Source organism: Haliotis rufescens, unplaced genomic scaffold, assembly GCF_023055435.1.
Source record: "Haliotis rufescens isolate VD_foot unplaced genomic scaffold, xgHalRufe1.0.p SCAF_2, whole genome shotgun sequence".
NCBI lineage: Eukaryota > Metazoa > Mollusca > Gastropoda > Lepetellida > Haliotidae > Haliotis > Haliotis rufescens.
The window spans coordinates 49,044,840-49,058,662 of NW_025963890.1; the positions used below are offsets into that span (position 1 = coordinate 49,044,840).

At 38.8% G+C, this 13,823-nt stretch overlaps 1 protein-coding gene across 1 annotated transcript in view; it reads left to right on the forward strand.

The window, feature by feature from the left end:
- LOC124146284 (regulator of chromosome condensation-like) overlaps positions 1-13,823 on the forward strand; it is a 58,612-nt gene that overhangs the window by 37,859 nt on the left and 6,930 nt on the right. Inside the window, exon 2 of the mRNA XM_048400091.1 lies at positions 12,380-12,464. The gene's annotated coding sequence lies outside the window, so the exon portion shown is untranslated. The remainder of the gene's footprint in view (positions 1-12,379; positions 12,465-13,823) is intronic.

Genomic DNA, 13,823 nt, shown 5'->3' on the forward strand with positions numbered 1-13,823 from the left:
ATGGAAAACACACAGGGATGTTTCTTTTATCTAATACTGTGTAGTGTGGCCAGTAGGGGTCATACATAGTGCGAATAATAAATATATTACAACAGTTGTGGAGGTAGCGACGATTATTTACATACACTCTATACACAAGCAATATGAAAAGTCTGAACTTGTCCCTTTCCGCGACCACTGTTCGTCTCCCGCTAAATGGATAATTGAAAACACACAGGGATGTTTCTTTTATCTAATAATGGGAAGTGTGGCCAGTAGGAATCATACATAGTAAAGATAATAGATATATAACAACAGCTGTGGAGGCAGCGACGATTATTTACACACACACTCTATAAACAAGCAATATGAAAAGTCTGTACCTGTCCCATTCCGCGACCACTGTTCGTCTCCCGCTAAATGGATAATGGAAAACACACAGGGATGTTTCTTTTATCTAATACTGTGTAGTGTGGCCAGTAGGGGTCATACATAGTGCGAATAATAAATATATTACAACAGTTGTGGAGGCAGCGACGATTATTTACCCACACGCTATATACAAGCAATAGGAAAAGTCTGTAGCTGTCCCCTTCCGCGACCACTGTTCGTCTCCCGCTAAATGGATAATGGAAAACACACAGGGATGTTTCTTTTATCTAATACTGTGTAGTGTGGCCAGTAGGGGTCAAACATAGTGCGAATAATAAATATATTACAACAGTTGTGGAGGTAGCGACGATTATTTACATACACTCTATACACAAGCAATATGAAAAGTCTGTACTTGTCCCTTTCCGCGACCACTGTTCGTCTCCCGCTAAATGGATAATGTAAAACACACAGGGGTGTTTCTTTTATCTAATAATGTGTAGTGTGGCCAGTAGGGGTCATACATAGTGCGAATAATAAATATATTGCAACAGTTGTGGAGGTACCGACGATTATTTACCCACACGCTATATACAAGCAATAGAAAAAGTCTGTAGCTGTCCCTTTCCGCGACCACTGTTCGTCTCCCGCTAAATGGATAATGGAAAACACACTGAAATGTTTCTTTTATCTAATAATGTGTAGTGTGGCCAGTAGGAGTGATGGAAAGTAAAGATAATAGATATATTACAACAGTTGTGGAGGCAGCGACGATTATTTACACACACGCTATGTACAAGTGATTGGAAAAGTCTGCAGCTGTCCCTTTCCGCGACCACTGTTCGTCTCCCGCTAAATGGATAATGGAAAACACACTGAAATGTTTCTTTTATCTAATACTGTGTAGTGTGGCCAGTAGGGGTCATACATAGTAAAGATAATAAATATATTACAACAGCTGTGGAGGCAGCAACGATTATTTACACAAACACTCTATACACAAGCAATATGAAAAGTCTGTAGCTGTCCCTTTCCGCGACCACTGTTCGTCTCCCGTTAAATGGATAATGGAAAACACACAGGGATGTTTCTTTTATCTAATAATGGAAAGTGTGGCCAGTAGGAGTCATACGTAGTACAAATAATAAATATATTACAACAGTTGTGGAGGCAGCGACGATTATTTACCCACACGCTATATACAAGCAATAGGAAAAGTCTGTAGCTGTCCCTTTCCGCGACCACTGTTCGTCTCCCGCTAAATGGATAATGGAAAACACACTGAAATGTTTCTTTTATCTAATAATGTGTAGAGTGGCCAGTAGGAGTGATGAAAAGTAAAGATAATAGATATATTACAACAGTTGTGGAGGCAGCGACGATTATTTACACACACGCTATGTACAAGTGCATGATAGGAAAAGTCTGCAGCTGTCCCTTTCCGCGACCACTGTTCGTCTCCCGCTAAATGGATAATGGAAAACACACAGGGATGTTTCTTTTATCTAATACTGTGTAGTGTGGCCAGTAGGGGTCATACATAGTAAAGATAATAGATATATTACAACAGCTGTGGAGGCAGCGACGATTATTTACATACACTCTATACACAAGCAATATGAAAAGTCTGTAGCTGTCTCTTTCCGCGACCACTGTTCGTCTCCCGCTAAATGGATAATGGAAAACACGCAGGGGTGTTTCTTTTATCTAATAATGTGTAGTGTGGCCAGTAGGGGTCATACATAGTGCGAATAATAAATATATTGCAACAGTTGTGGAGGTACCGACGATTATTTACCCACACGCTATATACAAGCAATAGGAAAAGTCTGTAGCTGTCCCTTTCCGCGACCACTGTTCGTCTCCCGCTAAATGGATAATGGAAAACACACTGAAATGTTTCTTTTATCTAATAATGTGTAGTGTGGCCAGTAGGAGTGATGGAAAGTAAAGATAATAGATATATTACAACAGTTGTGGAGGCAGCGACGATTATTTACACACACGCTATGTACAAGTGATAGGAAAAGTCTGCAGCTGTCCCTTTCCGCGACCACTGTTCGTCTCCCGCTAAATGGATAATGGAAAACACACAGGGATGTTTCTTTTATCTAATACTGTGCAGTGTGGTCAGTAGGGGTCATACATAGTGCGAATAATAAATATATTACAACAGTTGTGCAGGTAGCGACGAGTATTTACATACACTCTATACACAAGCAATATGAAAAGTCTGTACTTGTCCCTTTCCGCGACCAGTGTTCGTCTCCTGTTTAATTGATATTGGAAAACACACAGGGATGGGGTTTTTTATCTCATAATGTGTAGTGTGGCCAGTAGGAGTCATACATAGTAAAAATAATAGATATATTACAACAGTTGTTGAGGCAGCGACGATTATTTACACACACACTCTATACACAAGCAATATGAAAAGTCTGTAGCTGTCCCTTTCCGCGACCACTATTCGTCTCCCGCTAAATGGATAATGGAAAACACACAGGGATGTTTCTTTTATCTAATAATGGGAAGTGTGGCCAGTAGGAGTCATACATAGTAAAGATAATAAATATATTACAACAGCTGTGGAGGCAGCAACGATTATTTACACACACACTCTATACACAAGCAATAGGAAAAGTCTGTAGCTGTCCCTTTCCGCGACCACTGTTCGTCTCCCGTTAAATGGATAATGGAAAACACACAGGGATGTTTCTTTTATCTAATAATGGAAAGTGTGGCCAGTAGGAGTCATACGTAGTACAAATAATAAATATATTACAACAGTTGTGGAGGCAGCGACGATTATTTACCCACACGCTATATACAAGCAATAGGAAAAGTCTGTAGCTGTCCCTTTCCGCGACCACTGTTCGTCTCCCGCTAAATGGATAATGGAAAACACACTGAAATGTTTCTTTTATCTAATAATGTGTAGAGTGGCCAGTAGGAGTGATGAAAAGTAAAGATAATAGATATATTACAACAGTTGTGGAGGCAGCGACGATTATTTACACACACGCTATGTACAAGTGCATGATAGGAAAAGTCTGCAGCTGTCCCTTTCCGCGACCACTGTTCGTCTCCCGCTAAATGGATAATGGAAAACACACAGGGATGTTTCTTTTATCTAATACTGTGCAGTGTGGTCAGTAGGGGTCATACATAGTGCGAATAATAAATATATTACAACAGTTGTGCAGGTAGCGACGAGTATTTACATACACTCTATACACAAGCAATATGAAAAGTCTGTACTTGTCCCTTTCCGCGACCAGTGTTCGTCTCCTGTTTAATTGATATTGGAAAACACACAGGGATGGGTTTTTTTATCTCATAATGTGTAGTGTGGCCAGTAGGAGTCATACATAGTAAAAATAATAGATATATTACAACAGTTGTTGAGGCAGCGACGATTATTTACACACACACTCTATACACAAGCAATATGAAAAGTCTGTAGCTGTCCCTTTCCGCGACCACTATTCGTCTCCCGCTAAATGGATAATGGAAAACACACAGGGATGTTTCTTTTATCTAATAATGGGAAGTGTGGCCAGTAGGAATCATACATAGTAAAGATAATAGATATATTACAACAGCTGTGGAGGCAGCGACGATTATTTACACACACACTCTATAAACAAGCAATATGAAAAGTCTGTAGCTGTCCCTTTCCGCGACCACTGTTCGTCTCCCGTTAAATGGATAATTGAAAACACACAGGGATGTTTCTTTTATCTAATAATGTGTAGTGTGGCCAGTAGGGGTCATACATAGTGCGAATAATAAATATATTACAACAGTTGTGGAGGTAGCGACGATTATTTACATACACTCTATACACAAGCAATATGAAAAGTCTGTACTTGTCCCTTTCCGCGACCACTGTTCGTCTCCCGCTAAATGGATAATGTAAAACACACAGGGGTGTTTCTTTTATCTAATAATGTGTAGTGTGGCCAGTAGGGGTCATACATAGTGCGAATAATAAATATATTGCAACAGTTGTGGAGGTACCGACGATTATTTACCCACACGCTATATACAAGCAATAGAAAAAGTCTGTAGCTGTCCCTTTCCGCGACCACTGTTCGTCTCCCGCTAAATGGATAATGGAAAACACACTGAAATGTTTCTTTTATCTAATAATGTGTAGTGTGGCCAGTAGGAGTGATGGAAAGTAAAGATAATAGATATATTACAACAGTTGTGGAGGCAGCGACGATTATTTACACACACGCTATGTACAAGTGATAGGAAAAGTCTGCAGCTGTCCCTTTCCGCGACCACTGTTCGTCTCCCGCTAAATGGATAATGGAAAACACACAGGGATGTTTCTTTTATCTAATACTGTGTAGTGTGGCCAGTAGGGGTCATACATAGTGCGAATAATAAATATATTACAACAGTTGTGCAGGTAGCGACGATTATTTACATACACTCTATACACAAGCAATATGAAAAGTCTGTACTTGTCCCTTTCCGCGACCAGTGTTCGTCTCCTGTTTAATTGATATTGGAAAACACACAGGGATGGGTTTTTTTATCTCATAATGTGTAGTGTGGCCAGTAGGGGTCATACATAGTAAAAATAATAGATATATTACAACAGTTGTTGAGGCAGCGACGATTATTTACACACACACTCTATACACAAGCAATATGAAAAGTCTGTAGCTGTCCCTTTCCGCGACCACTATTCGTCTCCCGCTAAATGGATAATGGAAAACACACAGGGATGTTTCTTTTATCTAATAATGGGAAGTGTGGCCAGTAGGAGTCATACATAGTAAAGATAATAAATATATTACAACAGCTGTGGAGGCAGCAACGATTATTTACACACACACTCTATACACAAGCAATATGAAAAGTCTGTAGCTGTCCCTTTCCGCGACCACTGTTCGTCTCCCGTTAAATGGATAATGGAAAACACACAGGGATGTTTCTTTTATCTAATAATGGAAAGTGTGGCCAGTAGGAGTCATACGTAGTACAAATAATAAATATATTACAACAGTTGTGGAGGCAGCGACGATTATTTACCCACACGCTATATACAAGCAATAGGAAAAGTCTGTAGCTGTCCCTTTCCGCGACCACTGTTCGTCTCCCGCTAAATGGATAATGGAAAACACACTGAAATGTTTCTTTTATCTAATAATGTGTAGAGTGGCCAGTAGGAGTGATGAAAAGTAAAGATAATAGATATATTACAACAGTTGTGGAGGCAGCGACGATTATTTACACACACGCTATGTACAAGTGCATGATAGGAAAAGTCTGCAGCTGTCCCTTTCCGCGACCACTATTCGTCTCCCGCTAAATGGATAATGGAAAACACACAGGGATGTTTCTTTTATCTAATACTGTGTAGTGTGGCCAGTAGGGGTCATACATAGTAAAGATAATAGATATATTACAACAGCTGTGGAGGCAGCGACGATTATTTACATACACTCTATACACAAGCAATATGAAAAGTCTGTAGCTGTCCCTTTCCGCGACCACTGTTCGTCTCCCGCTAAATGGATAATGGAAAACACACAGGGATGTTTCTTTTATCTAATACTGTGTAGTGTGGCCAGTAGGGGTCATACATAGTAAAGATAATAGATATATTACAACAGCTGTGGAGGCAGCGACGATTATTTACATACACTCTATACACAAGCAATATGAAAAGTCTGTAGCTGTCCCTTTCCGCGACCACTGTTCGTCTCCCGCTAAATGGATGTTTGAAAACACACAGGGATGTTTCTCTTATCTAATAATGTGTAGTGTGGCCAGTAGGGGTCATACATAGTGCGAATAATAAATATATTGCAACAGTTGTGGAGGTACCGACGATTATTTACCCACACGCTATATACAAGCAATAGGAAAAGTCTGTAGCTGTCCCTTTCCGCGACCACTGTTCGTCTCCCGCTAAATGGATAATGGAAAACACACTGAAATGTTTCTTTTATCTAATAATGTGTAGTGTGGCCAGTAGGAGTGATGGAAAGTAAAGATAATAGATATATTACAACAGTTGTGGAGGCAGCGACGATTATTTACACACACGCTATGTACAAGTGATAGGAAAAGTCTGCAGCTGTCCCTTTCCGCGACCACTGTTCGTCTCCCGCTTAATGGATAATGGAAAACACACAGGGATGTTTCTTTTATCTAATACTGTGTAGTGTGGCCAGTAGGGGTCATACATAGTGCGAATAATAAATATATTACAACAGTTGTGCAGGTAGCGACGATTATTTACATACACTCTATACACAAGCAATATGAAAAGTCTGTACTTGTCCCTTTCCGCGACCACTGTTCGTCTCCCGCTAAATGGATAATGGAAAACACACAGGGATGTTTCTTTTATCTAATAATTGGAAGTGTGGCCAGTAGGAGTCATACATAGTAAAGATAAAAGATATATTACAACAGCTGTGGAGGCAGCGACGATTATTTACATACACTCTATACACAAGCAATATGAAAAGTCTGTACTTGTCCCTTTCCGCGACCAGTGTTCGTCTCCTGTTTAATTGATATTGGAAAACACACAGGGATGGGTTTTTTTATCTAATAATGTGTAGTGTGGCCAGTAGGAGTCATACATAGTAAAAATAATAGATATATTACAACAGTTGTTGAGGCAGCGACGATTATTTACACACACACTCTATACACAAGCAATATGAAAAGTCTGTAGCTGTCCCTTTCCGCGACCACTATTCGTCTCCCGCTAAATGGATAATTGAAAACACACAGGGATGTTTCTTTTATCTAATAATGGGAAGTGTGGCCAGTAGGAATCATACATAGTAAAGATAATAGATATATAACAACAGCTGTGGAGGCAGCGACGATTATTTACACACACACTCTATAAACAAGCAATATGAAAAGTCTGTAGCTGTCCCATTCCGCGACCACTGTTCGTCTCCCGCTAAATGGATAATGGAAAACACACAGGGATGTTTCTTTTATCTAATACTGTGTAGTGTGCCCAGTAGGGGTCATACATAGTGCGAATAATAAATATATTACAACAGTTGTGCAGGTAGCGACGATTATTTACATACACTCTATACACAAGCAATATGAAAAGTCTGTACTTGTCCCTTTCCGCGACCAGTGTTCGTCTCCTGTTTAATTGATATTGGAAAACACACAGGGATGGGTTTTTTTATCTCATAATGTGTAGTGTGGCCAGTAGGAGTCATACATAGTAAAAATAATAGATATATTACAACAGTTGTTGAGGCAGCGACGATTATTTACACACACACTCTATACACAAGCAATATGAAAAGTCTGTAGCTGTCCCTTTCCGCGACCACTATTCGTCTCCCGCTAAATGGATAATGGAAAACACACAGGGATGTTTCTTTTATCTAATAATGGGAAGTGTGGCCAGTAGGAATCATACATAGTAAAGATAATAGATATATTACAACAGCTGTGGAGGCAGCGACGATTATTTACACACACACTCTATAAACAAGCAATATGAAAAGTCTGTAGCTGTCCCTTTCCGCGACCACTGTTCGTCTCCCGTTAAATGGATAATGGAAAACACACAGGGATGTTTCTTTTATCTAATAATGTGTAGTGTGGCCAGTAGGGGTCATACATAGTGCGAATAATAAATATATTGCAACAGTTGTGGAGGTACCGACGATTATTTACCCACACGCTATATACAAGCAATAGGAAAAGTCTGTAGCTGTCCCTTTCCGCGACCACTGTTCGTCTCCCGCTAAATGGATAATGGAAAACACACTGAAATGTTTCTTTTATCTAATAATGTGTAGTGTGGCCAGTAGGAGTGATGGAAAGTAAAGATAATAGATATATTACAACAGTTGTGGAGGCAGCGACGATTATTTACACACACGCTATGTACAAGTGATAGGAAAAGTCTGCAGCTGTCCCTTTCCGCGACCACTGTTCGTCTCCCGCTAAATGGATAATGGAAAACACACAGGGATGTTTCTTTTATCTAATACTGTGTAGTGTGGCCAGTAGGAGTCATACATAGTAAAAATAATAAATATATTACAACAGTTGTGCAGGTAGCGACGATTATTTACATACACTCTACACACAAGCAATATGAAAAGTCTGTACTTGTCCCTTTCCGCGACCAGTGTTCGTCTCCTGTTTAATTGATATTGGAAAACACACAGGGATGGGTTTTTTTATCTCATAATGTGTAGTGTGGCCAGTAGGAGTCACACATAGTAAAAATAATAGATATATTACAACAGTTGTTGAGGCAGCGACGATTATTTACACACACACTCTATACACAAGCAATATGAAAAGTCTGTAGCTGTCCCTTTCCGCGACCACTGTTCGTCTCCTGTTTAATTGATATTGGAAAACACACAGGGATGTTTCTTTTATCTAATAATGGGAAGTGTGGCCAGTAGGAATCATACATAGTAAAGATAATAGATATATTACAACAGCTGTGGAGGCAGCGACGATTATTTACACACACACTCTATAAACAAGCAATATGAAAAGTCTGTAGCTGTCCCTTTCCGCGACCACTGTTCGTCTCCCGTTAAATGGATAATTGAAAACACACAGGGATGTTTCTTTTATCTAATAATGGGAAGTGTGGCCAGTAGGAGTCATACATAGTAAAGATAATAAATATATTACAACTGTTGTGGAGGCAGCGACGATTATTTACCCACACGCTATATACAAGCAATAGGAATAGTCTGTAGCTGTCCCTTTCCGCGACCACTGTTCGTCTCCCGCTAAATGGATAATGGAAAACACACTGAAATGTTTCTTTTATCTAATAATGTGTAGAGTGGCCAGTAGGAGTGATGAAAAGTAAAGATAATAGATATATTACAACAGTTGTGGAGGCAGCGACGATTATTTACACACACGCTATGTACAAGTGCATGATAGGAAAAGTCTGCAGCTGTCCCTTTCCGCGACCACTGTTCGTCTCCCGCTAAATGGATAATGGAAAACACACAGGGATGTTTCTTTTATCTAATACTGTGTAGTGTGGCCAGTAGGGGTCATACATAGTGCGAATAATAAATATATTACAACAGTTGTGGAGGTAGCGACGATTATTTACATACACTCTTTACACAAGCAATATGAAAAGTCTGTACTTGTCCCTTTCCGCGACCACTGTTCGTCTCCCGCTAAATGGATAATGGAAAACAAACAGGGATGTTTCTTTTATCTAATAATGGGAAGTGTGGCCAGTAGGAATCATACATAGTAAAGATAATAGATATATTACAACAGCTGTGGAGGCAGCGACGATTATTTACACACACACTCTATACACAAGCAATATGAAAAGTCTGTAGCTGTCCCTTTCCGCGACCACTGTTCGTCTCCCGTTAAATGGATAATTGAAAACACACAGGGATGTTTCTTTTATCTAATAATGTGTAGTGTGGCCAGTAGGGGTCATACATAGTGCGAATAATAAATATATTACAACAATTGTGGAGGCAGCGACGATTATTTACCCACACGCTATATACAAGCAATAGGAAAAGTCTGTAGCTGTCCCTTTCCGCGACCACTGTTCGTCTCCCGCTAAATGGATAATGGAAAACACACTGAAATGTTTCTTTTATCTAATAATGTGTAGTGTGGCCAGTAGGAGTCATACATAGTAAAGATAATAGATATATTACAACAGCTGTGGAGGCAGCGACGATTATTTACACACACGCTATGTACAAGTGATAGGAAAAGTCTGCAGCTGTCCCTTTCCGCGACCACTGTTCGTCTCCCGCTAAATGGATAATGGAAAACACACAGGGATGTTTCTTTTATCTAATACTGTGTAGTGTGGCCAGTAGGGGTCATACATAGTGCGAATAATAAATATATTACAACAGTTGTGGAGGTAGCGACGATTATTTACATACACTCTATACACAAGCAATATGAAAAGTCTGTACTTGTCCCTTTCCGCGACCACTGTTCGTCTCCCGCTAAATGGATAATGTAAAACACACAGGGATGTTTCTTTTAACTAATAATGTGTAGAGTGACCAGTAGGGGTCATACATATAAATATATATATATATATACATTACAACAGTTGTGGAGGTAGCGACGATTATTTACACACACGCTACACAAGGATGTTTCCTTTATATGATAATGTGCAGTGTGACATGTCAGTGGCGTAAATATAAAAAACATATTTGTATTATAATAGTTGTGGGGTAGTGGGGTTATTGTTCCCACACCAGGCAACATGAACAGTCTGTAGTTGTCCCTTTCCCAGACCAATATAATTATTTGATCACTGTGTTCGGTTCTTCGCTCAGGATGCTGTACGGGGTACCTTGACTTTACTGAGGGTTTATTGAGAATCACATGTTAAGTAAGGATAAGAATTTATGGATGAACAACTTATTTATTACAATTAAGAGCGACTTTTCGGTGTAGGTTCTAAAGCCGTTATCAAAGTGATATACAGAGCCTGGTTGACAAGTATATACAAGTCGGAAGCAATGTTTATACAGTAGAGTAGATATTGTTATACTGGAGTAGAGAATCCTGTTATGTATATACAAGGCCATTCGTGCAACAAGTTGTCCCAGTTTCCCAGACCAATGCCCGTCCCCCGTACAAATAATAATTGTATAATACTAGTTATGGGGGTATTGTGGCGATGATTTTCCCACAGCCAATGCAAGGCAATAGGAACAGTGTGCAGTTGTTCCTTTCCCAGACCAATGTTCGCGCCCCGTATAAAATAATATGAAACATACGCAATGCTCTTTTTTCATAATAATGTGTAAGAGTGACGTTTCAGTGGACCGAATAAAAAAGCACTGTATTATACCCATTGTAGGGGTAGCCATGAGGATTTTTACATATCTAAAAAAGGCAATATGAAGACTCTGTAGTTGTCACTTTCCCAGACCAACGTACGCCTCTCGTTTAATTGATGGGGAAAATACACAAGGATGTTTCTTTTATATAATAGTAATGTGTAGAGTGACCAGTCAGTGGCTTGAGTATACAAAAAATAATTGTATTAAACTAGTTGTAGGGGTAGCGGCGATGATTTACGCACACGCTATATACAAGGCAATATGAAGAGTCTGTAGTTGTCTGTAGTTGTTTATAAAATAACGAAAATACGCAAAGCTCTATTTCATAACCTATGTGTAGGGTGGCTACAAAGAATACATTCTGAAGAACGTTGACTAGATTAAAGTGAGTCAGCATAAATGGCACTGGATTCGAATATGCCAAAGCATGTATTTTTCCATATTTTTTATCTGTGAATTCGACGATATAGGATATAGTGGTAAAGCTTATGTTAAGTCGAGATTCCCCTTTGATAGAAATTATTTAAATCCGATTGTCAAAAGAAAATATTGTATAAAAAAAGTGAGCTAACCAGTTTAAACATATCTGTTTACCTCTCTGATGACTTGATAGCAAAAAATAAGGGATCAGAGTAAATTAAAGTGGCCTGTGTTCTGAAAAGAAAGTTCGGCTATCGTTTGTCAGCTATATTTGTGAGATTGCGAGAATGTGTATAATGAATATGTATGTATATGTCCGTTCTAGTACCTAGACAAACGGATTTTACAAACATGCATGTATTTATTAGTTTAGGGTAGTGTGATACATTACCACGATGTCTAAAGAGACTGAATCAAACCACAGATGATCTCAATCGTCACCTCATTAACAGTACAGATAAAAAAAATAATGGCTTTAAATGTGTTAAAATTGAGTGAGCTTGATCGAGTAAGTATATATACATATTATATATAAAAGAATACTGCGTTCATAATATTTATTCAGACAAAAATGTATGGAATTGTTATAATTTGACTGGGATTTGTCTATAGATAGCCGCGCATTTCGTATTGTCGTGCGGAAGCTTAAATACAGTATAGTTGAACTACACGCGCGAGTATAACAGGCATACCTCTCGATAAACGTAGCTCTGAGGCCTGGTCTGGGAAAGGGACGTATACTGACTCGACCATCAAGGGAGCGAGTACCGGCAGCTCTGTTTTCATTCAAAATATTTGAGATCATTGAACGTCTGCATAAGTAAATACTCTTGATTAGAATTGTGTGTAAGTACTTTAAAATGTTGATCAAAAATTCTTGATATTCCGATCTGTGCGTCTTTAGATGTAGATATGCACTGCTGGTCACAAGACAGTTGGTACTGGTGTGTTAAAAACAAAGTGGAGAATATACCCACTAAATCAATCCTGTTACTACAAAAAGTGCTTGAGCGCTTTTGTGTGAAGAGCAGCAGCAGATCTCAATCTCTCCAATTCGTAAACTATTCTATTTTGGTGAATGTTATTGGCGATAAACATCTGCAGTCTGTGAGTTTGCAGACTGTTTAAACTAAAAGTTGGTCATCCAGTCATTGATTATATTTTTACCTGTTTGTTTTACTATTACTATGAAACAATGAGGCTGACAACATACTCATACAACTTGTAAAGTGACACTTTGTAGGTAGTCTCGGAGATTTAACGTGTGCTTTCCGCATGTTATTTGGCTGGGTGGGAGTGGGGGTATTCCTGATAAAAGAATATACAATAATATGGAAAAAATTTGGGCATGGGTTGGAGGGGGTGGGGGTCAAGCGTGGTAAAGTGGCACTAGATTTAGTTCCTAGAAATAAAAAAATCATTTGCCCACGTCTGCATTGTTATAAGAACAGTAAAGGCTTTTGCCGCTTGTCACTACATTTGGTGGATGTCTGTACAACTTTTTAAACACGATTCGTACATGAAATATCAATGATAAAGGGCATACAATCGCTTTTATCTGTATAGCGCGACAGTGTATTAAGATCTAGACTAAACTGAATTATGGGATGATCTGATACATTGATTTCTGCCTACATCAAAGATAACAGTGTTGATGCTTTGAATGAAAAATAACAGGGCTCTCACTCTGCCATTAATGATTATCCATAAATTCATGTTAATAATTTACTATTTTTATCATGTAAAGGTCTTTTGATCATGGTGGTGATGAAACTGCTTATTTCATATTTACAAGTGGGACCCTACTACATAAAAAAGTAACTTAAGACAGTACTACCAGTCAAAACAAATAGAACACATTCTACAATGTATAGAGCATGTTTAGTCATCTGATAAATGTTATAGGTGACAAATTGTATAGTTTAATTTTTTTTATAAATTGTAATTAGTAATAATAATATTGTGAATGCTTTATCCTTCCAATAAAGGAGATAGGATCCAATGCCATTTAATTTTAGTGCCCCTTACAGACCTAGAGTTGAAGACAACTTTAAAAGCAAAATAATCAGTCTTTTGAAAGAGGACCTGAGGTCACTAAAAAATGGAAACATTGGTTTTGCTTGGCTCTGTTAATACTGCACGGTTGTAATCTAGCGATCTTGAAAATATGCAGAAAATAAAAAATATGACTTGCTAGAACGTTAG